We start from the raw sequence: 25,524 nt of genomic DNA, 5'->3' as shown, positions 1-25,524 counted from the left end.
CAAGGATGTGTTTCACAGTCAACAGTAGAAGCTAAATACATTGTTGCAGCATTGAATTGTACCAACATTGCATGGATCAAACAACTGTTGGAAGGAATAAATGAGAAAGTTACCAAACCAGTAACTATATTCTATGACAATACTAGTGCCATTAACATTTCAAAGAATCCTGTTATGCACTCTAAGACAAAGCACATCTCTATCAAATATCATTGAGAAGAAGCTCAAGAGAAGAAAGTGGTGTTGGAGTATGTTAGAACAAAGGAACAAATAGCAGATATCTTTACCAAGCCACTACCAAGGGACACTTTTGAATATCTCAAAAGTAAGTTAGGGGTCCTACCCCTATCTTCTACTCACTGATTGAGTTCGGTGAAAGCATAAATTCGATGACTCTATCGAATATCTTTTAGGAGTTGATGCTAATTTACACACTTTAGGATGTTTTCTAAAGGTGTACAGGAAATAATGCAGGATACAACATAGGGAATAGGGATTGAAGACAATGCTTTGACTGAGACTCAATTGATAAACAACAGTAGGAAATCACTTCATACAGGAAGACATTATGTTTTAGTTCTTTAATTTTTGGCATTGTTGTCAAAGGGGGAGAAGACTAATATAAGGGGGAGAAGATTGATTGAAAAGACTGAAGAAAATAGGAGAAGTCTAATGTATGGGGGAGAAATCTGTTGACAACAAGAGAGCATTTCAACATTTCAGAATCACAACAATCTAAATCTTTTTAAGGTCAAATCAATTGGTTTTGCCATCAATGCCAAAGGGGGAGATTGTTACCATTTAGCATTATAATAGACAATGGGAGATTGTTGGCATTTCAATAAGGATATTGAGAAGGTTGTTGATGATTATGGATATAATTGATTAAGGATGTTTACTGTCTTGATATTATTATTTTTTCATTGATGTCAAGAAATTGATTTTCTAATTTAGTATGATGTTGCCATATCTCGAGAAGTATGATTTAAAGAGTATAAAGATGTCAGTAAAAGACACGGGAAGAATATGATGAATAAGGAGATGAATAAGGTATTCAATGGGCAACTATTACTGAGTCAGACAATGATGAGGTCATGATGTTTAGATTGTTTTAGACATCATACATATGTTGTAAATTGTAAGGTTAATACTATACTATGTTACCGAACAAAGAACCTAGTCGGTAAACCCTAAGGAACCTAGTTGGTAAACCCTAAGGTTATCGCTATCGGTTAATGAAGGAAAAATGTCTATCGAGTGAAGTTTAGTATTTACCGAGTTGTTACTGAGTTGTAACCGAGCTGCAACAGAATACATTAAATGGTTACATGCATTATTTAATGAAGGAAGTTGATGAGCTAGAACTGATTAGATGATTGGTATGTTGTGCATGAAGTTTGTTAATGAATCTATGGCAAAGGAAAATCAGCATGAAGATCTATAGCTCAAATTGAACCGCAATACCCTAGCACAAGTTCCAAGAAATGTATGCAAGTTCCTAGGCGGGGTAAAACATTTTCAGATCGAAGGATACATTGAACCTGGTCAAAGTTTGAAGATCTGATGGCTATGATTGATCATGGGAAATGTGATCAAGGAGATTAACCAGTTGGCTAATTGTTTATAAATAGGGAACTATTGATAAACAATGCCTATGGGAAAATGTATGCATAGGGATGCTACATAGTGATTAACGAGCACATAAGCTTGAAGACCTGTTTGAATAACAGAGTATAGAAGCCCAACAGATGGACAAGACTAGTTCTATGTCTAGATTGTATTGAGCAAATAAAAATCTGCTTTAGCATTTTAGATGTGAAGTTGCAAACAGATTTTTATTACTGTTATTTTGTGAAAGTGACAGAAAATCTTTTAATCGAGTGGACTTAATAGTCTTATTTGTAACACCCTCTAGCAAGGTGACATTCTGATTGAGTGTTTGAAATCCTTTAACAAGGTCACTTCTAACAAGGTGAAGATCCTAATAGATCTAAGGGAAATCCCTTAATTGGGTCACATCTAGCAATGTGTTTGTAATCTTTAACATGATTTTCTTTTAACCGAGCATACTCTAGAAGAGTATATTTCTTAGTGGGTCCAAAATCCCACAGTTGTTTTCCCTATTTGGGTTTCCACGTTAAATCTGGTGTTATGAGGTTTATGATGTTTATATGCTTTTGAGTTTGCATGTTTAGCAATTTTGGTTATATTACTAAAGTATATGTTACCGAGGTTGAATCTGATATTTTTTATGGAAGATTAAGTTTGTATGATTCACCCCCCCCCCTCTCATCTTGTTGGCTATTGGATCTGTACTTACATTAATTATCAGAACTATCATAGCTAGGTTGAAAAAGTGGTTGATAACCATTGAGGAAGGTAAAAAATTTCATCCCACTCATCATTTAGAGGAGAGAAAGAAAGAGGAGAATGACTTTGTAAACTTTTGGCATCATAGAAGCAATACATTTATGAGAATTTCTTGCAATTTCGTTATTCTATGTGGTGTACCATACTATACGATCATTTTGGAATTAGGAAACTAGTGGGATGTGTTACAGTAGCCAATCACCTTTTAAATGCATCAAGTATAAGGTCCAAATTTGCCAAGATAAGGAAGAAATCGACAAATTTTGGAAGTGTTCTAGATTTGACAGTTTTGACTAGGGTTTTGCAAAGAAATGGCCTTACCTTGCTGATCCTTCATTGGTGGTTGACAGCTATGGATGGGATGCAAGTATGGCAAATGTATCTAGGATTTTTAATGCCTTTTTTAAGTTAAGACCAGTTGGAGGTGAGGGTTTGATACATTAAGGTGGGCAACTCCATGTGGCCACCGATAAGTGTAAGCAAATAGGTCTCACATCAGGGGTTAAAGGTTTTATCAAGGCCCAAGACTTAGGAATTGGTGTATTTATAATAGCTTAAGAGTATTCCTTGAGTTGGTTTGGTGAGTTAAGGTATGTGTCTTCACACTCTTTTGTAAAATAGGCCTAATTGGGCTATACTAGTAACCTAACCAAAGTAGTGTTTGGATTCTTGTGTTCCCTACTAGTAAGAACCCTTAGGATATATTTTGTAACTCCCAAAATGGTATCCAAAACCAGGATTTGTTGTTTGGTCTTTTGGATAAATAAAGAGTTAAGTGTGGAAAATCAGTCTGGTAGGGCTACAAGGTTTTGTAGGCCTTATTGCAGCAGTTACCCAAACCGGTAGAGGGAACCTGAATTCAATGATTGAAGGAGGTCTCCTTGACCTAGGGGACTTCAAATTGAACCTTAATTATCCATTTCTAATTGTAGGGTCTTTGTACCAATAAATGAAAGAGACTTTGTACCAGTAGTCTTTTGTTTAGAAGAAAGAGATCTGGGACTTGTCAAACTGAGGTTCCTTAACCCCTAGAGTGTTGTGTGATTGCTAGGGTCCTTGGTGTGTTCTTGGATTTGGGGAACATATCCTAAACCTTTCTAGGACATCTCCAACACATAAACACCTAGAAAAATACTCAACCAAATACCCCTAGGCCCATATGCCCATGGTGGCTTATCAATTGGCCAAATCCATGTCATTGGGTAACAAGGTGGAGTTTATTACAAACAAATCAAACATCAAACAAACAAGACTACCCTATTACATAGATTGAAAGGCAAACAAGACTACCCTATTACATAGATTGAAAGGTCACATTCTCATGTGTGTTCTTTCGCCTTTATTGCTCTTATTATCCTAGTCACGAGGTGCTCTTGCACCACAATTCTGCTGTAATTATTAGAAAACAACAAGAATTTGTTGATCTGTCAAAATAGCACTACACTTGCTTGATGAAATCCATTTCATGATCCTATCTACCTTTACTCAAACTACAGATACATCATCTGGTTAGACAACCACACACTCAACTAAACTGTGTCTATCTCTTTTGCCAACTCTCTCAACTAAAAAATTTCATTGATGTTAAATACAAATCAATTAGGTTGGTAACACAACAAAAACCTAATTGTCATCAAGATTACAAATAAATTCGATTCAAGTATGACCGTTGGACTACATATCAATCTCTTCACATCAATCAAGAAAACCTTGATCTCTCCTTGATCACCACTTCATTGAACTTTGAAGCTGATCATGTGCTTTGCATTAGATGCAATACATTTCTCATTCCCTAGACAAAAACCGTTACAACAACTCACCAAAATCTCTTTGAATTTTTTTCATACAATAATCATGTGTGTCATAATCATTACCACTCATCATCAAATCATAAACTAATATAACCAATAAACTTGATCAGTTAGGGTTTATCAAAAACAACAGGTAGGGTTTGTTGGTTACATCAATAGATAAGGTTTATACCTTTACACTGGTTACTGGTTCTCCTCAAAAATTCTTCCTATTGGTTACAGTAACAATATTACAACAATAACAACAATATTATTACTAGTTCAATTGATATCAATGATATTGATATCAATGATATCATTAATGCAATCTTCATGCAAATGCCAACAATCCACCCCTTTTGCATTGATGGCAATACAAATATCAACACCATTGATTGTTGTGTGATTGTGAATAGGAATGCTAGTTTACATTACCAAGTATTCACCATGTTCTCTCTATCTTCATCTTGTCCCTGGTTCTCCTTTCCATAATCACATAATTCTTCTCCCCCTTTGACAATAATTCCAAATTGAAAGTACAACATGTAATGTAAAATGTCACTGTGCATCAACAATCTACAACTTGATGTTCCCCCTATGGAATACATCCACTTCTACACCAATCCTCCTGTAAATTTTTGCAAGTAGCTCTAGGATTGATGTAATCTACATCATACTTAACTGACTTCATGAAGAGGGACAACCCCTAACTAACTTCTAAGATATTCAAAAGAAGTCCTAGGCAAAGGTTTAGTAAAAATATCTACAAGCTGCTCCTTAGTAGAAACATGCTCTAAGATAAAATCTTTACTCTCAACTTTTTCCCTCAAGAAATGATACTTCAATTCAATATGATTGGTTTGTGCATGCAAAATAGGGTTCTTGGAAATATTTATGGCACTTGTATTATCACACAAAATCTTTATAGGTTCTTAAAACCTTCCAAAATATGTCTCATCCATATATCCTGTGTGCAATTCATGAAAGCTACAACATACTTAGCTTCTGCAGTAGATTGTGAAGTACAACTCTTCTTTTTACTACTCCATGAAACAAGCCTTCCTCCAAGAAAATATGCTCCATCGGTTGTGATTTTCCAGTCATCAACATTTCCTGCCCAATCTGCATCTGTGTACACCTTCAAGTTAAAATTTCCTCCATATGGGTACCATAACCCATAATCAATAATACCTTTCAAGTATCTAAAAATTCTTTTGGTTGCTATCAAATGTGTTTCCTTAGGTTTCTTCTAGAATCTAGCAACTATGCCAACTACATGAGCTATGTCTGGTCTGCTATGAACAACATAGTGAAATTTTCCAATCATTGACCTGTATTCCTTCTCATCAATAGATTTAGACTCATCTTCCTTGGACAACTTACAACCTGTAACCATAGGTGTGCCAACTGTTAGGATAACTAGTGAACAACTGAGAGGGGGGGTGAATCAGTTGTTAACAGAGTATAAAATTTAATCCACCCAATAACCTTTAACCAAATTAAGTACTAGTAAAGCAGAAATAGATACCGGTAAATACTGCAACTTAACAAATAAACAAATAATCAATACAAAGCTACCATACCACATAACACCATGATTTATATGTGGAAAACCCGAAAAGGGAAAAACCATGGTGGGAATCCTACCCACAGTCAAATGATACTTCTGCAAAAAGTATGTGTTACAATGAGGGGCCCACACATGCAAGAAGGCACACTGCCTAGAGTGTACTGCTCATTACAAAAATAGGCTCACTGACTACAGAGAGGCTACAACCTTCTCAAGATAAATGGACAACAATCCAATAGAGTGAACTGCCAGAGATGACATCTATCATGCCTGATTAGAGTCCTGATTAAGCTCAATACCGGAGGACTAAATCCTCTTCCTTAATACCAATTCGATCACCAGTGATCAACCAAATCCTCCACCTGAATGATATTACAATGTTCACACATTACAATCCTTGACCATGACATTTCCAATAAAAATGATACTTTACAAAGAGTTTCTACCTCTTATTTATACAAACACTAAGCCCTAAACCAATTAGGTCGGCCACCTACAAGATATTGCAATAAGATCAATACATAAATCCTTATACAATGGTATGCCATACTGGCTCAAGACCAAAACAATAATAACCAATCCATAAAACATCTCGGTAATGTGTAGAGAAAACGTTATCATGATATCGGTCCATAACCTAGATAGGTACCGAACCTATTATGGGTCCACCACACCAAAGCAATGTCTTCAAGCAGTTGAAGCACGATCAAATAAATTCTTTAGCATCCTGAAATCCATCTAGAAGTTGCACCAACACCACTTATGCATCCTATCAAGATTCCTCAGTGAAAGCTCTATCGGTAAAGCCTTAAACCAGTGTTGGTAAGGGTTTACCAGAGTGTATGATAGCATCCAATTACCAAGTCCATACTAGATGACCAAGACATGCTACAGGAGCATGTACAATATAAAATCAAACATATCCCTTAGATCCAAACATACCGGAAGTGTCGAATAGATAGTCTCATCTTCTGATAACACTAGAGCTTCTGCCAGTAGCAAAAACCTGTCTATCAGTGTTGGTAACCAACCATATCAGCTAGTGTTGATATCAATGACAAAAAATCAATGCAAAACATAATCAATTCATCCATAATGCAAACAATCTCTCCCTTTGTCATTGATGGCAATACTAGATGTGAAAAACATCTAAGTACCAAGAAATGTAAAACAAGTCTCCCCCTGTGGAAGATAACCATCAATATTCTGAATAACTCTCCCCTAGTGAATGATATCTCTTTAAGGTTCTGAATACATCTCTCCCAATCATTATCTCAAACAATTTTTTCTATTTTTTCACATCACTATCTCTCCCCCTTTGACATTGATGCCAGAAATCTGACACAAATATCAAAGCAAGAATATAAACCTTTGTATTTCAAAGTTGACTACTCCCCCTGAGTAGTAGCACCACTCATCAGTACCAGAATGAAAAATGTCTTTTATAATACATGTCGGACTGATGACACACTGCATCAATCAAGTCTCTAGCGGAGGGGTAGAAACCCCTAACCTGTCTCTTAAATATTCAAATGATTCCTTAGACAACGGTTTAGTGAATATGCCTGCAATTTGTTCTTTAGTTTTCACATAAACCAATTTGACTTCCTTTGCTTCTACCTTGTCCTTCAAAAAGTTATACTTTATTGATATATGCTTAGTCTTAAAGTGAAATAATAGATTGTTAGACATGTCAATAGCTGCAGAGTTATCACAGTAGATAACTACTGGTTCACTATAATTTACCTTGATCCTTCAACATTTGCTTCATCCACAAGACCTGAGTGCAATTAGTTGCTGCTGCAACATACTCAACTTCTTTAGTAGACAAAGAAATGCATGACTATTTTTTGCTAATCCATGAAACTAGTTTCTTTCCAAGAAAGAAAGCTCCACCTAAAGTTCTCTTCCTATCATTAGTATCTCCTATGGGTGAACTCACAATGATGGTTCCCACTTTTTTGCCACTTTTGACACTGAGATGTACATTTTTAAAATAATCTTCAACTTCCGAGAACTATAACTTTTAAACTATTAAAAATTTGAAGATGATGTAAATTAGTGATTTCTATCATTTTGTTTTTAGATTCTATATACATTTTTTTCAAAAAATTTTGATGGATTTTTAAAAAAAATTTCCATCTCCCTCGAAAAGTAGTTTTTTACAACAAACTACATTTTTTAAGAGTGAGGTGCCTCCCGAAATGTATAACTTTTTTTCTATAAATGATAAAAGCTCAATTCTTTCAAATTTTGGTTTGTAACATCAATATCCAGGGCTTGCATTTGGTTTTATAGTGATATGTTCAATATTTTTCATTTTATAAAGTTTTGAAGTCTGACTAGTCATAATTTAGACATAGGTTTACGTTTGAACACATAACTTGTTCTATATAAATCAAAATTCAATTTTATTTTTTTTGTTAAAAAGAAGACATCAATACTAGGGGCATAGATATTTTTTAGAATTTTTTTAAATTAGTTTCTTATTTTTCCCAATGCGTTGAACAGAGAAGTTCATGTTTGATGAAAAACCAATTTTCCATAAAATTAAAAAACCAAGAACATAATAAATTCAAAATATAACAAAATTATACTCGTTGGAAAGCTTGCTCCGAGTACTACAATATAATATTTTTGGGTTATCAAGATTATTTCATTCGTGCTTTGAACCAAAGCTCCGAAGTCATTAATTCTTCAGAATTCTAAAAAATTTTGGGAGAAACCTCAAATTAGAGGGTTCGAATGAATAGTACTTCGAGCGAATGGGGTTCGCTCAAATCCATTATGGTTCAAGCGAACCCCCATTCACTCGAACCAATAGGCTTGATTTTGGCCCGTACAAAGTCACCTACAGTTCGAGCAAACCCAGGTCCGCAACATGGTTCGCTCGAACTCCCAGGGGTAGTTCGAGTGAATACCACTATTTCGCTCGAACACCTAGAAAATTGAAGTTCCCACTTTTGCCAAATTCCTTCATTTGCAAAAGTGGGAACCAGCTTTTTGAATTCACCCCTATCCAATCTAAATCAATATATGCACATAAAGTAAAATCAACATTTTTAGAATACCATAAACCATACTCTGTTGTTCCTTGTAAATACTGAAATATCCTCTTTACTATACATTCATGATTTCCTTTAGGATTAATTTGATATTTTGAAACAATACTTACTGCATTCATAATATCTGGTCTAGTCTATGTCAAATATAATAGACCATCAATCATAGATTTATACCTTGTTGGATTTATTGGTGTAGAAGTATCCTTGATAGATAGTTTCTCACTTGTCACCATAGGAGTACTTACTGGTTTGGAATTATCCATACTGAACTTCTTCAATAATTCCTTCAGGTACTTAGCCTGATAGATAAAAATGCCTTTATCAGTTTGAGTAATCTACAAACCTAATAAAAATCTCATCTCACCAATCATGGACATTTCATATTCATTCTTCATATTGTTAGCAAATTCCATGCACAATTTATCTTCTCCTCCAAAAATGATATCATCAACAAATACTTCAATAATAGGAATATCATTATCAGTGATCTTCTAATATAAATTACTATCAGCACTGGCTTTAGTAAAACCAAACTTCAAAACATATTTATCCAACCTTGGATACCAAGCTCTAGGAGCCTGTTTCAAGCCATATAAAGCTTTCTTCAATCTGCAAACCATATCTTTATCATTTTTCAGTGAAAAACCATCAGGTTGCTCAATGTGTACTTCTTCTTGAAGTTCACCATTAAGAAATGCACATTTAACAACCATTTGATAAACCTTATAGTTCTTATAAGCTGCATAGGCAAGAAAAAGTCTAACAGCTTCAATTCTAGCTATAGCTGCAAATGTTTCACCATAATCAATTCCTTCCATTTCAGAATATCCTTTACAAACCAATCTAGACTTTTTTCTTATAACTTGACCATCCTCATTAATGCTATTCCTAAAAACCCATTTATTTCCAACAATATTCTTATTTTTAGGTGGGGAAACTAAAGTCCAAGTTTCATTCTTTTCTATCTGATCTAATTCATCTTTTATAGCCTTTAACCAATGTGTATCCTTACAAGCTTCAATAGTAGTTGCCAGTTCAACTTGAGAAATAAGGCATACCTCATCATTTGCCAGTCTTCTTCTTGTCATAACTCCCTTGTTCCTATCTCCAATAATTTGATCTTCAGAATGATTTAATCTTACATACCTTGGTGTCTTTTGAATTGCAGATTCACTGCTCTAATCATTAGTCATAGTTGAATTTTCTGATAGTGCTGATGTAATTGTATAACATTCCTGTACTGATTGGGGCATTGTTGGTTCCCTTTCATATGATATAAATTTATTTCTGTATTGCTCATCCACTTTCACATTAGCACTTTCCAAAATTTTCTGCAATCTTTTGTTATAACATCTATATGCCTTGCTTTGAATTGAATAACCAAGAAATATTCCTTCATCACATCTAAGATCAAACTTTCCAATAGAATCATCTCTTTTGATATAGCATTTACTTCCCAAAATTTTAAAATATTTGATAGTAAGTGTATGTCCAAACCATAATTCATAAGGGGTCTTACTGATTTCACCTTTGATGTGAGCTCTACTGAATGTCTAGAATGTTGTACTCACTACTTCCCTCCAGTAGATATGAGGAAATTTAGCTTCCATCATCATAGATCTTGCTGCATCTAAAATGGTTCTGTTCTTTCTTTCAACTACTCCATTCTACTGAGGAGTTCTAGGTGTACATAACTGTCTCCTTATGCCATTTATCTCACAAAAACTGTTAAACTCATGAGAAGTGAACTCATGTCCATGGTCTATGTTAGGAACCAGAAGGACAATTGAGAGGGGGGGGTGAATCAGTTGTCAATGAATTTCAAACCAATTATAACTTAATCAAAATTAATACTTAATACCAGTAAACCAAACAGAATCTTGATTAACATATTAGCGGTTAATATCAATACCAGTGAAACTTAATGCATAAAATAGAAAGAGAGACAACATCCACAACACATAACACAAAGATTTTGATGTGGATACCCTAAAAGGGGAAAAACCACGATGGGAAACCTTACCCACAATTAGATGATACTACTATAGATAGTATGTGTATACAAATGGGGTCTGCACATGCAGAAAGGCCAACCGCCTAGAGCATGTTAGATTCAATGACAGTCCCAAAGACATTGAGAGGGGGGGTGAATCAATTTTTGTCATGCCCAAAATTTTGGGCAAAACACTGACAACAATTTTTTTTTTGAAACACTTATTTACATGCAACCATTGCTTAAATAGTTGTGACAACTTAACATGTTGTTCTAAACGAATTATTAATTGATGTTGAATACTAACATAACAATTTACGATAGTTCCTATTATCAAGTGGAATGAATAAAATTTATAAGGGAATATTAAATTCACTCAAAAGTCCCTTTCATTACACTTGCACTTATTAATACTTATTTAGATCCCTTTCTACTAAATAGACATTAATAAAAATTACTTGGTCCGATGTCAATTATTTAACAAATTTCAAGTTCTCTTCATCCTGTTAATACAACCTTTCTTAATAATTGAAAATTAATTATGGCTTCTATTAATTTTGCAAAATAATTTGAATTAAACGCGGAATATTAATTCTCCAATGAAATAGTTATTGTCTCAACAATATCAATCGCTAAATTAACTTAATTAAAAACTCTCTCTAAAATATTTGGTGAGGATAGCATCTTTCCCCTTTTATCATTAATTATTTTTAGGAGCTGAATAAATTAGTACTAGCACCTAGTTTAAAATGTCTAGAATTTATTTTAATCAATAATTAAAATGTGCCTAAATTAAATCGACTAAAGGGTTAGTTAAATTCATAATGAATATTTACCTATAATTTTAAACATCTTCTTGTAGCCAAAATAATCTTACCCAACTTATTATATAGTTTCTAATAGATTAAACTTCAAAAGATTTTTTTAAATTTAAGTATATATATATATATATATATATATATTTGAAATAAACCCATGTGTTTATAAAAACATATATAAAAAGTGAACACCTATCTCAGTTTAAACATTCAAAAATGTCAATGTAATTTTAAACATCATTTTAAAAACAAATATCCTTATAGTTATCAAAACATTTATTTGCCCATATATTTATTAAAAACATATATACTTAAAAAAAAACTCTTAATAAATTATCTAATCTAGAATATGCCTTATTCTTTTGTATTTAAAAACCCTATGTATTAAAATACATCTATTATACATATATATATATATATATATATATATATATATATATATATATATATATATATATATATATATATATATATATATATATATATATATATATATAAACATAATATGTTTGTCTCATTATACATACTCACCATGAAAACCCTAATTTATTAATATAAAATAAAGTCCTTTCCATACTTTCATTTTATATTTATCTTTCTTATGCTACCCTAACCCTACCTGGGTTAGGGTTTTATTTATTTATTTATTTTTTTCTTATGGCAGGAAGGAAGGCCAAAGGTACAGAGCGGCGAACAATGAAGATGGGCAGGCAAAGGTTGAGATGGCGGCTGGTGGGGAGCCAGGCGCCGTCCACTGTGCGGCCACACAGTTGTGGCGCGGGCACCGCCCACTATGTGCCCACACAATGGTGGCATGGGGCGCCTCCCCACTATGTGTCCACATAGTGGTGGCATGGGGTGCCTCCCCACTGTGTGTCCACACAATGGTGGCGCTTTGGCGCTACCCACTATGCAACCAAACAGTGGTCGTGCTTCGACGCCGCCCACAGTGGGATTCGGCCCCCTGAAACCCTTGTTTGTGCCCTTTTATTTTATATATATATATATTTTTTATGTTATATATAATATATATATATATATATATAGAAGTATGTATACAATTTTTTTAATTAAGTATATATATATTTGATATAATCAATTTGCAAAAAGAAAACTTTATAGAGAAATTTTATCCTCTAATACTACTATAATCTGAGTTTAATTAATGAGTTTTTTTTTTCTGTATATTCTATTTATCATAATAGAGATAGATTATTTATTTTCTACCATTATTTAAATGACAGGTTTAAACAACTTTCCAGCAAATTTATAAATAGGCTATTCTTTCAACTTTAGAATTTTTTTCTATCTGCAAAATTAATGTAATTATTCAAATTAAACAAACTTAACCCAGCATCTTTTTAAATCTATAAATCTAAAATATATCTTTAGAGATGACTATGATGAACGTTAGATTTTTATTTCCCGCAAGTTAATATAATGACTGATTAAATAATTTTGAACAACAACTTTATTTATCTGAATCCTTTACTTTAACCATGCAATAGGATTTAAATTGGAACTTTCATATTCGAAAACAGCATGCATGCAAACATTAAATCATTTTTTTATTTCCTTAATATATTTCATATGCATAAAGGGGTAAAATAAATTTCATTGCTTTTCCCAAAATATTATATAACCTACATTTATTAAAGTTCAGAAAAAATTTTGGAACTAAATCCAGATTTAATCATTTCTTTTTTGCAGTATAGCATAAAACAATATTTCATCTCTTTAAGGTACATTAAATTACAAAATAACCTTCAATACTAATTGTAGCTAGGAAATCGGAAATCATCACAAGCAATATAAAAACTAATCATTAGCCCAATCACAAAAGCAAATTGCAATGATCTATCCTAAACACACTCAATAAAGACATAAAGACAAAACATTCAAAATATAAATACTATGCAAACCATATGCAAATCTGAATGCTTCCTTCATGCGGCTCCATTGTCCTTCTTTCCTCTTCAAATAGTTTGGTTGTGGCTCTCACCTACAAGTGCACATACATGATTGAAAGCAAGTAGGTAAGAAAATTGCTCAAAAGTACTCAAAGCGTGATTGATTAGAAATTCGATAATCTGGTTAGGGGATTATTAGGGCTTTGATTGAAGAAATTCATCCAATTTATAGACAAATTGGAGAGATGAACAAATTAGCATGATAGTGATTCGAATAGAAATTCAAACCAAGAATAGCAAAATTATAACATGTCTATGACAATTTATGACAATTTATGACAAATTTCTATGTCAAGAATTGATTGATTGTCAATTATGACAAATTATGACAAATTTCTATGTCATTCCCATGAATTTAGGAGAGAAATAGGAGGAAATTGAAATTAAGAATTTAGAAAATTAGAAAATTAGAAAAAGAGGAATTAGGAAATTAAAAATTAAGAAATTGATGAAAATTAGAAAATACGTAAATTAATTAATAATTTGTCATTTATTAATTAATTCACAAAGAGGAATAATTAGCCAATTAAATGAACATTTAATTGTGACAAGAAGACTTAGGATAAATAAATAAATTATTTAATCCTAGAGGAAGAAATGATACACAAGGTTAAATGATTAAATCAAAAAACCCTAGAAGATAAATTAGCAATGCGAGAATGACAATTAGGTCTTGATGAAAGATAATTGATTCGATTTGATTCTGATTAAATGGTTTGATTGATAAATACGCCAATTGACAAGGAATAATGACTAATTGATCCAAATTGACATAATTGAGATAGACAACAATTGATAGCGAAATTAATCGCAAAATGACAAAATTGACAAGAGGACAAGGTTCTATGACAAAATAGATTGCAAGACGACAAGATAAAAAATGACCACGATCGATGACAAAATCGATCGCAAAATGACAAGATCGAACATGACAACGATTGATGACAAATCAATCGCCAAACGACAAGATTGAAAATGATAAGGACTGATGACAAAACGACAAGATTGATAAGAGGACAAAACCCTAATTAGGATTGACGATGTCCAAAATGATGACAAATTAGCACACACATTGATGCGACAGGATAAAAGCGATCAAAATCATGACTGAATAGTGTTGTCGACAAGACCAAATTCGAAAGCGAGACAAATGAAGAATGTAGAAGAATGACTCGATGTTCGCAAATGATAAAAACCAAGTGCATGACATAGGAGAAATGTTAATGCGACGCAAAAACCTTAAATGAGGCAATGCACAAATGTTAAAGTATGACTCTGCAAGCGTTGACCATTTTTAGGTGTCTACAATTTGCCCCTCTTTGAGACAATGTGATTTTAAGCATTGTTTCAAAGAAAAATAATGAAAATGCCCCAGACACTGACAATGACATATGAAAATGCCCCAGACAATAACAATGACATATGCATGCCCCCTCGAGGAATTGGCTGGAAAAATCCAGAAAAGAGACCAATTGATCAATAAGAATGATAGAAAATGATAGGAGCAAACAGATTGCCAAGACTGACGGAAGAAATGTTAGTAAGCAAAAATTAGATAGAGAACAGTTAGAGATGAAGGAAAACTTTCTTTCAGTAATGCACTTTGTAGGTGAGAACCTTTATTTTAATGTAGCAAAATGGATGCGTAGCATCATGGCATGGAAGGCCAGAGCTGAAATGCAACCCTTTTTGCAAAAGACAGACACATCATAGACAAACAACAATCACAACAAAAAAGAAAAGCACCATGAACCATCCCGGTCACTCTAAATCACTCAGTGACATCATCGAGCAACATAGGAACATGATCGAAGCCAAAGATAAATCAGTAAAAAGATAAGATGCACAAATTCCAACAAATCAAACAAACATCTAGATCTTCTTTGTCAAAAGTTGAAAGTGCTGATAGGACGATCATGCTGTCTGGTTTCAGGACATGCAGTACCTCGTCTAAGACAGGACATAGTCTAGTTTCAAGTATACCACACTCTGTATAAGACCCATGATATTACCCAAGGACAAATGATTTTGAGGTTGATTGATATGACACTTTTTGATCAGTTTGAATGTTTGGTTTGATTGAAAGAGTTCATCTGTTTATGCGTGATTTCATTAAAGCACAGCATGTGATTTCAAGTTGTTGGATGTATACTCAGTGAGCTGTCTATGCACAGAGGGGTTACTTATTGCAGAATGCGTGTTTTTGGATTTTAATGTTTTGAAATTTTTTGTTCATTTTTTCAAGACATTATTTGATTTTTTTGGAATTTTTTCAGGACGTTATTTGATTTTTTTGAATTATGTTTTTCAGGACATTTTTCAATTTTTTAATGATCTTTTTTCAGGATGTTTTCCAATTTTTATGAGATTTTTTTTAGGACGTTTTTAAATTTTTTTGTTTGAATTTTTTCAGGACATTTTTAAATTTTTATGATCTTTTTTCAGGACTTTTTGAAATTTTTATGATCTTTTTTTCAGGATGTTTTTAAATACAAAAGTTCCAGTGTTCGATCATGACAAGGGGAACACACCCAATGCGTATCTAAAAGACATACATAAACCGGGACCAAAACATATGTACAAGAAACCGGGGTATGCAAGACAATGATGTTGACCAATAACAGGCCTGGAATAGAACATTGGGTTAAGACTAAGATAGACATGATAAACCGGTCGAGAGAAAGCATAGCTTAGAGGTCATGACAGATGACGGAGCAACGATCTCATTTTACACATGGCGCCTGTTTGCCAGGTTTTCACCAAGGTACTTGCCCCAAGCGCCTATTTACCAAGTTTTCACTAGAGGGCAAATCAGTTTTTTTCTTTTCTTTTTGCTCTTTTTCTTTTTCTCGTTTTTTCACTTTTTGATTTTTTCAATTTTTTTGTATTTTGTTTTCTTTTTTGCAATGTTTTTGTATTTTTTATTTTATTTTTATTTTTTTGTATTTTTTGCTTTTTTTTAAATTTTTTTGTATTTTTTCAGGATCATATTTGAAGAAATGTTGATAGAAAATTATGCCCAGTACTTGCGAAGATGCATGCTGTTTATAGGGCCAGACAAAGGTTCACCTTCTGGGGTAGCAAGCTGATATGCCCCCGAGCCATATGTTGCAGTTACTATGAAAGGCCCAACCCAATTAGGTTCAAACTTACCTTTGATGATGTCAGTAGACTGTGCATTCTTAGGGTTTGCCTTTAAAACCAGGTCTCCCACTTCGAAGTGTCACCCTTTGACCTTCTTATTATAAGAGCGACGGAGATGGTTTTGATATGCTTGCAAATGTGTCAGAGCTGTCTGACATTTCTCATCTAACATCTCAAGCTGATGCAACCGAGAGACTCTGTGTGTCTCATCATCAATCAGATGTTGCAAGGAGACTCGGAAGGAAGGAATCTCCACCTCCAGAGGTAAAATAGCTTCCGCACCATACACCAATGAATAAGGTGTTGCGCCAGTAGGTGTGCGGATAGAAGTGCGATAGGCCCATAGTGTTGGATTCAACCGCACATGCCAATCTCGACCAACATCATTGACAACCTTCTTTAGGATCTTGATAATGGTTTTATTGGATGCTTCAGCTTGACCATTCCCCTGTGGATAGTATGGACTGGAGAAACGGTGTTGAATATGAAATTTTTCACAAAGCTCTTTAACATCTTTATTCTTGAAGGGACGACCATTATCTGTGACTATGGCAAGGGGAACCCCATACCGGCATATGATATAATTCAGCAAGAATTTTGAAATTTGGACACCAGTGATATAGGTCATGGGGATATCCTCGATCCATTTTGTGAAATACTTTATGGCTGTAATGATGAACTTGTGTCCATTTGCAGATGTCGGGTGAATCTTGCCAATAAGATCCAATCCTCATTGAGAAAAGGGCCACGGAGATATGACAGAATGAAGCTCTTGAGCCGGCGCATGAATATAATTTCCATGGATCTGGCATTTGTAGCACTTCTTAACAAAATCATGAACATCTTTTTCCAGAGTAGGCCAATAATACCCAACACGAATCAAATTTTTGGCTAAGCTTAGACCATTGAAATGGCCCCCACATATACCATCGTGAACCTCGTGTAAAGCCGTTTGTGCTTCGTCAGAATCCAAACACCTGAGGAGGGTATGGTCAAAGGAACGGCGGTAAAGGGTGTCGGCGATGATGACATATTTAGCTGTCTGTCGGATAAAGGCTCGACGTTGGTTAGTGGAAAGGTTGGGTGGTAAGGTTTGGGATTTCAAATATTGATATACATCATTGTACCATGGGGAGTTGGGACCAACAAGAACGCACATCACATCTGCTGTCGGAATGTCAAAAGAAGGAACCAACAATTGTTCAACTAAAAATTCACATTTGTCCATATTGTTTGGCATATTTAACATGGAGGCAATCATAGCCATTGCATCTGCCGACTTATTTTGCATTCTTGGAAGTTGACTGAAATGAATAGCCATGAATTTGGTCTTAAAGAAATCCACCATGTGCTTATAGGGAATAAGCTTTTCATCTTTTGTTTCGTAGTCATCATTCACTTGACGGATGATTAATTGAGAATCTCCATAGACTTGCAAATGTGTGATGTTCCAGTGGACTGCTACTCAGAGTCCTGTAACCAGTGCTTCATACTCTGCAATGTTATTGGTATAGTGGAAAGTTATTCTGTAGGACTTTGGAATAGCATCACCTTGAGGGGTGACAAACAAGATGCCTTCTCTAGACCCGAATTTGGTATGGGATCCATCAAAGTATAACTTCCATTCATTAGAGGATGTGAGAGCAAAGACTGATTCATCTGGAAAATCAGTCAACATGGGATGATCATTAGAAATAGGAGCCACTGCAAGTTGATCTGCTATGACTTGTCCTTTTATCGCCTTTCGCTCCATATACTCAATGTCAAATTCACTGAGAATCATGACCCATTTGGCTAGGCAACCTATTAAAGCTGCTTGGCTAAGCAAATATTTTAAGGGATTAATTTTTGCAACCAACAATGTTTGGTGGCTTAGCATATAATGTCAAAGTTTCTGTGTTGCAAATACCACTGCTAAGCATGCCCTTTCAATAGTTGAATAATTTAGCTCATAGCCTACCAGTGTCCAGCTGATATAGTAAATAGCTCGCTCTTTGCCGTTCTCATCTTGTTGGGCCAAGAGAACTCCTAATGTCATTTCAGTTGCAGAAATATACAATAAAAATGGCTTTCCTTCTATAGGAGGCATTAGGATAGGCGGAGACAACAAATATTCTTTGAGAGCTTGAAAGGCTGATTGACACTGCCCAGTCCATTTGAAAGAGACACCTTTGTGTAATAGATGTTGGAATGGATGACATTTATCAGCCAACTGAGCTATGAAGTGGTGAATTGACTGGAGCTTTCCTTGCAGACTTCTTAATTGTCGGAGGTTTGAAGGTGGAGGCATATCCATTATTGCTTTGACTTTGGCAGGATCGACCTCAATGCCTCGGTGAGAAACAATGTATCCTAGTAATTTGCCAGCTGTGACACCAAAGACACACTTCTTTGGATTGAGCTTGAGTTTGTAGGTCTCCATTTGGTCAAAGATTGGGCCTAGGATGGCTAGATGACTATCTCTGGTGACAGATTTGCATAACAAGTCATCAACATAGTCCTCCATCAAAGTATGCATGAAATCATGAAAAATTGTCGTCATTGCTCTTTGATATGTTGCACCTGCATTTTTAAGACCGAAGGGCATCACATTCTAATAGTAGGTACCCTAAGCATAGGTGAATGCTGTCTTATGCTGATCTTCAGGAGCAATGTGAATTTGGTTATAGCCGGAGAAACCATCCATCAATGAAAGCATCTCATATCCAGCCGTCATGTCCACTATGATGTCTATGTTTGGCAATGGAAAATCATCTTTAGGGCATGCTTTATTGAGATCCCTAAAATCTGTGTAGATTCTAATGCCCCCAGTTACTTTGCTAACTGGTACTAAATTTGAAATCCAGTCTACATAATCAATGGGTCTAATGAAGCCCACATCTAGTAATTTTTTTAACTCCACTTTGACCAAAAGAGCCACCTGAGGATGCATCTTTCTAAGTTTTTGTTTGATCGGTTTGGCATCTTCTTTCAATGGAAAATGATGAAGGACTAATTCGGGATCGAGGCCAGGCATATCTGCATAGGACCATGCAAAGCTGATCTTCTTCTCAAGAAAGAAATTGACAAAATCTACCTTTTCCTGTTGTGATAAAGAAGCAGCGAAATGAATGACCTTAGGGTTGTCAGGTGTACCCAAATTGATTTCCTCAGTCATTTCCACAAGCAATGTTGATTTGTCCTGACTTGATAGGGGTATGTCCACTCTTCCACCTTTGGGCGCCTCAGAGAGGTTTTCACCCGCAGGTACATCTTTTATTTTTACTTTTGTATGATCAGAGAGTGCCTTACGGTTTTCACTGAAAGATCTATTCTTTTGATTTTTTACTGTTTCTTTTCTTTTTTCATTTTGATGACTGGAAGAGGGAGTTGACTCCCCAAAATATGCCATGGAATCTAGGTCAATAGCAAATCCTGCCTTATGATCACCTTGTGGGATGCCTTCCCGTAGTCCAAGGAATTCTGCAATGGCTTCATCATTTTGAAAATAGTCCAATGTGAGCGGTTCTTGTTGGTCATATTGGATAAGCTGGGGATAGATGAGGGGCATGTCATCATCGGTTGTAAGAAGAGAGAGGGTTGATATGGTAAAAATGTGAACATCTATGGTGTCACTATCCAAACTGCTTGTGTCGGATTCGGAGCTTGGATCCCAGAATGACTCTATCCAAGCATGAGGAAGAGGAGTTATTTCATGTTTATCTTCCATAGGCAAATTATCAGGGTCAATGAAGATATTGTCGAGGGCATAGGAGCTAGAAGAAAAAGAACTCCACTCCCATTCATTAGAATCAGTTTCGGGTCGGGTATCCTTAGGTGTTATTTCATCATCAGAATCACGCCCTTTTCAACATGTGGGCACTTTCGTAGATGTGGATCCAATTCGTAACGGTACAAAACCTAACCCTAAAGTTGGAGGTCGCCTCTTGGGTATAACAGGTTCTAGCCTTCCATTGTTATTCAGGCCTAAGCCACTGTAGCCATCATATCCTTTCTTTTGCAGCATAGTAAATCCTTTGCTCTAGCATTCCACTGGCAACCTAACAGGTGGGGTCTCAGTTGGATCTTTGTAAAGCCAATCTATGACATCATCATCTACAGTTTCTTTATCAAGTTCACCCCACCTTGTAAATGTAGTGGGAGGCTGATATTGAATAATGACCTTAGGCTCTTTTTGCAATAAATGTCGTTTTCCATATGATTTTGGCGATATTGGTAAATTACCGATGAGGAATGTTTGATCCATTGAATATTCTCTACATCCTTGGTCCTGTATCTTCAATTTTCCTTTAACAACATCTAACAATTCATTAGGATCCACATAACTATGTGACTTGGCCTCTCTATTAACTAGGACTTGCTGCTGAGGGGTATCCTTTAGAGTAGCACAAAATTGAAATGGATTAGGATCTCTCGGAATTGTTATCTCAGTTCCATTGTAAGGATATTTTAAACATTGGTGATAGGTGGATGGAACTGCTTTCATTGCATGGATCCATGGATGACCAAGAATCATATTATAAGGGAGATCAAGGTCTAGGACTTGCAGGAAAGTGTTTTATGTCACTGGACCGACTCTGATAGGCAATGTAATTATCCCTTTGGATGGGCGCTCAACATCATCATATGCTTTAATTGTTATTCTTTTGGAAGCATCAATGTCATTTTCTATATATCTGAGGCCAATGACCACTCTCAAGGTACAAATATTAAGACCCGCTCTGCCATCTATCAAGACTCGTCGGATTTTGCAATTATGGACAAAGACTTCAAGGTGTAAAGGATCGTTATGAGGGAGTTTATCAGGTGAGATATCATTATCGAAAAATGCGACATTTTGGGAAATAGCTAGATGTCCAATCCGGGCTTGAAACTGGTCAACATCAATATCTGTCGGGATAGTGGACTCAATCAAAGCTTTATCCAGGACTGCATGATGCATGGGAGACATCTTCAACAACTCAAGGATTGATATTTGTGTAGGTGTTTTTCCTAGATGATCCAAAAGATTATACTGACTTGCCAGAGTTGGTTTGGAAGGAGCTGTAGGAGCTCCTTTCAAGACTATCTTGGATCGACGAGTGGTGACCGCGCAAGAAGGATCTTGTTCCTTTATTTTCAGGGTGGAAACATACTCATTTGATGCACGAAAACAATTAATGACATTGTTATAACCGGTATTGGCATAATTGGCCATTTGAGCAGAGTTGGAAGAAGACGCTTTACCCTTGTCATGATCAAGCAAAGGAGTTTTGAAAATAGTATGATTAGTGTTAGAGGTTGGATGGGGTGGATCTACCTCAATTACTCCTTGCTCTAATAAATCTTGAATCATATGTTTTAATTGAAAACATGATGCAGTTTTATGTCCTTTTGATCGATGATACTCACAGTACGCATTATCATTCCACCAATGCGGTTTTACCGCTAGTTCTGCCTTGATATCTGGTAGCTTAATAAATTTTGCTTGTATCAATTGTCTCATTACTGATTCAATAGGCTCTCCCAATGGTGTAAATTGTCGAGGAGGCCCATCCCACGATCGGAAGGGTTTGCATTGTTGATTTTGTTGTTGGCCTTGTTGTTGATTATATTGTTGAGTATGTTGTTGTTGAGCATGTTGTTGGTACTGCGACTGTTGAGTAACATTGCTCATTGGTGCTTGATTTTGTTCCATAGTTGACATATTAGGAACACTCAATTTCTTGATCGTGAATGGGGGTTGATTTGCATTCACCGCTCTTGCATCAACAACTCCATCATTAGTGACATTCTTGTTCTTATACCAAAATCTGTTTCTATCCCCCGAATAATTGGTGTTGTCATTGTCTTTATTGAGCTTGATAATTCCTTTAGCTACAAGAGCCGTTTCAATGCTCATTCCTTTCTTAATGAGTTTCTCTATAGTATTGGGACTTTTCAATTTTAACTCATACATCATTTCTGGGACCAAATTCTGGATAAACAGATTCACTTGTTGTTCTTCAGGTATATCGAGAGAAGAACGACTATACAAGCTTCGCCATTGTTGCAAAAAAGTCACTAATGGTTCACCTTGCTTTTGCTTGGTATTACATAAATCTGACATAGTCACGTCACTGTCGATGTTGAACGCGAAATGACATAAAAACTTTTGAGCCAATTCTGACCAAGTCTTTATATTTCCTGGCAGATGTGAGTACCAATCCATGGCTTGTCCCGTGAGACTTCAGGCAAATAATCGCATTAGATATGTCTCCTCATAGCTCACTTCAGTACATGCCACGAAAAATGCTCGAATGTGATCTTTTGGATTGCCATTCCCTTTATATTTCTCAAAATTAGGTGCCTCAAAATGTTTAGGGAATGGAGGCATGTATACACTCTTGTCAAATGGATTAGGACATAAATCTTGATCTGTATACAACTTCTTTGTTCCTTTAGTTTCTAATGTGTCAACTTTTCATTGCAACTGCTCAAGTTGTTGCGCAATTGTATCAGATTTTAGAGGTCCATCATTAATCCCAGTGGGTATTCTTTGTCGATACATCGTGTTTCCAATCGGTTGTTGGTATTCTGAAATGGCCGTTTTTGGTGTCTCCGGCATATAAACTTCTTGGTACATTTTTTGTTGTTGCGATTGTGCTATGCCTTGATATCGACCTTGTTGTTGTGCTTCTTGTAGCCTGGGTTGATATTGCAATTGAGTATGTGGTTGATATTGCACAGGCACCAATTGCGGTTATGAAGTAGGATAGCTTGTTTGCCTTGGCACATATTGACGCACATGTTGTTGATGTTGACGAATCATAATTTGTTGACTTTGTGCCAATTGTTGTCGCGGTGTATATCCCATCATTTGTAAAAAACTTTGTTTAGGTGGTTTTCGTTGCTTCTCCTTAGGATGGGGTATGGCACTTGCATTAACTTGCTGTGTTGTTTGTCCAATCCATTGTGATGGTTGCAAGTTTGCATTAACTTGTAATGGTGCCAAAGGCACTGTAATTTGTTGTCGAATGCGAAATTGTTGTTGTTGCACATTGCTAGTTTGCACATTCGATTGTACCTTTTGTGTATTATTCAATTGTTGCAATAATTGTTGTTGGTGCAAACCACTATCCATAGCTCTTTGTGTCGCCATTATCAAAGGATTTGTCGCAATAGTGTTTGGCACAGATATTGAACTCAACAGGACGTAAGAGCTTTGTTGCATCATGGAATTACCTTGGACATTAGTGACATTAGGCATTCTAGTTGTGAAGCTTTCCTGCATCTTAGATTTTGATCCAACTTTATGCATGTAAGGAACCACTTCTTGTTGAGAGACAGCTGTAAATACTTGCATGTTCTTCATTTGATCTTGTGTTACAGGTGTTGTATTAAATAATGGATTATTTATTGTCTCAAATGGTGACTTTTGAGGAATAGTCACTGTCAATGCCTTTGAAGCATGTTTGCTCATCAAGGTAGGTTGAGTTGCTTGTTGTGCATTTTCTTCATTTGGATGTGGAGAGAAACTTAACAACTCAGTGCCTTTTTGTTCTTGCACATTGATTTGTTCACTTGAAGAGGTCACATTACTCATCATGTTAAGATACTTTTGTGGAAACATCTTAAAGACCTTGTTCAAGAACTTATCCATCTTTTTTGTTATCTTTGGATCTTGAAGGAACATGTCAACATCATCAGAAGCATCAGAATTAGATGAAGAATCTGGTTGGACATTTGGATTTGCTTCTTTTTGGATGCCTTGATCTGAACCAAATCCTTGCGAAAGAGTTTGTTCTTCATATAATGTTTGAGTTTGAATGTCATGTTGCAAGTTTGGTTGATTCCAATTGAAAGGTGCACTTCCTCTAGGAGTAGGTGGAACACTCCCATGTCCTGCTTTCATAGGTACAAACATTGGTTCATATAATGGAGGTGGCCCAAGTTGAACCATTCCATATGGCGGTAGAGATGTGTTTGATGAACCTTCGATTTGCACTGTTTGACTAGTTTGAAACTACGAATTTGCTATGTTGTTCATGGGTTGATACATTGGTTCGCCCATCTTTTTAGATTTTGATCTTGTCTCAACAGGCATGTCACTTATGCAAAATGTAATGTTTTTTGGAATTTTTCAAAGACAATATATGATATGCAACTAAATGTAAACTAGATAGATGAAAATACAATCTATGTTTTTGGTTGTTTTCAAAGATTTTGACAAACTTATGAATGCAAATCTAAAAGAGACCCTTAGGAAATTGGAATGATGTCTAGACCTCAAAGGACAAAAGGACTAAGTGACAAAGGACAAGATGACAATGTCTCCCCTATATGCTTGGATACTAAGCTAGGTTTGACGAAATGACATTGATGACAAAAGGACAAAAGGTTTGATGAGGTCTAGACTTCTTAACAATGACTCAGGGTTTATCAAAGATTTGACTTATTCAAGTATGACAAAACCTAGTTTTGACACTATATGCAAAGGGACAATTAATATGCAAATGATCTTAATATGATATGATAATGACCTAAGCTTAATGAAGAGACTTAGGGTATGCAAATACAAATGTATGATAATGGTATGACTTTAATACAAGAGGACACATGCAAATGGATGACTCTTATTGATATGCAAAGGAGTATGACTTAGGTGAAACCTAACCTTGGTACTTGACAATGAATTTTGCAAAATGCAACCTAGGATGAACCTAAATGCAAGTGACATGAATGTTGAGACAAGACTTTGAAAAATGTTTGACAATCATGTTTGAAGATAGGTTTTGAACCTTGTTGAGCTTTTGTTGGATGAATGTCTCTTGTGTTTAACCTTG

This window comes from Cryptomeria japonica, chromosome 3 (genome assembly GCF_030272615.1).
Source record: "Cryptomeria japonica chromosome 3, Sugi_1.0, whole genome shotgun sequence".
Lineage (NCBI taxonomy): Eukaryota > Viridiplantae > Streptophyta > Pinopsida > Cupressales > Cupressaceae > Cryptomeria > Cryptomeria japonica.
Note: the sequence above shows the minus strand (reverse complement) of the source record.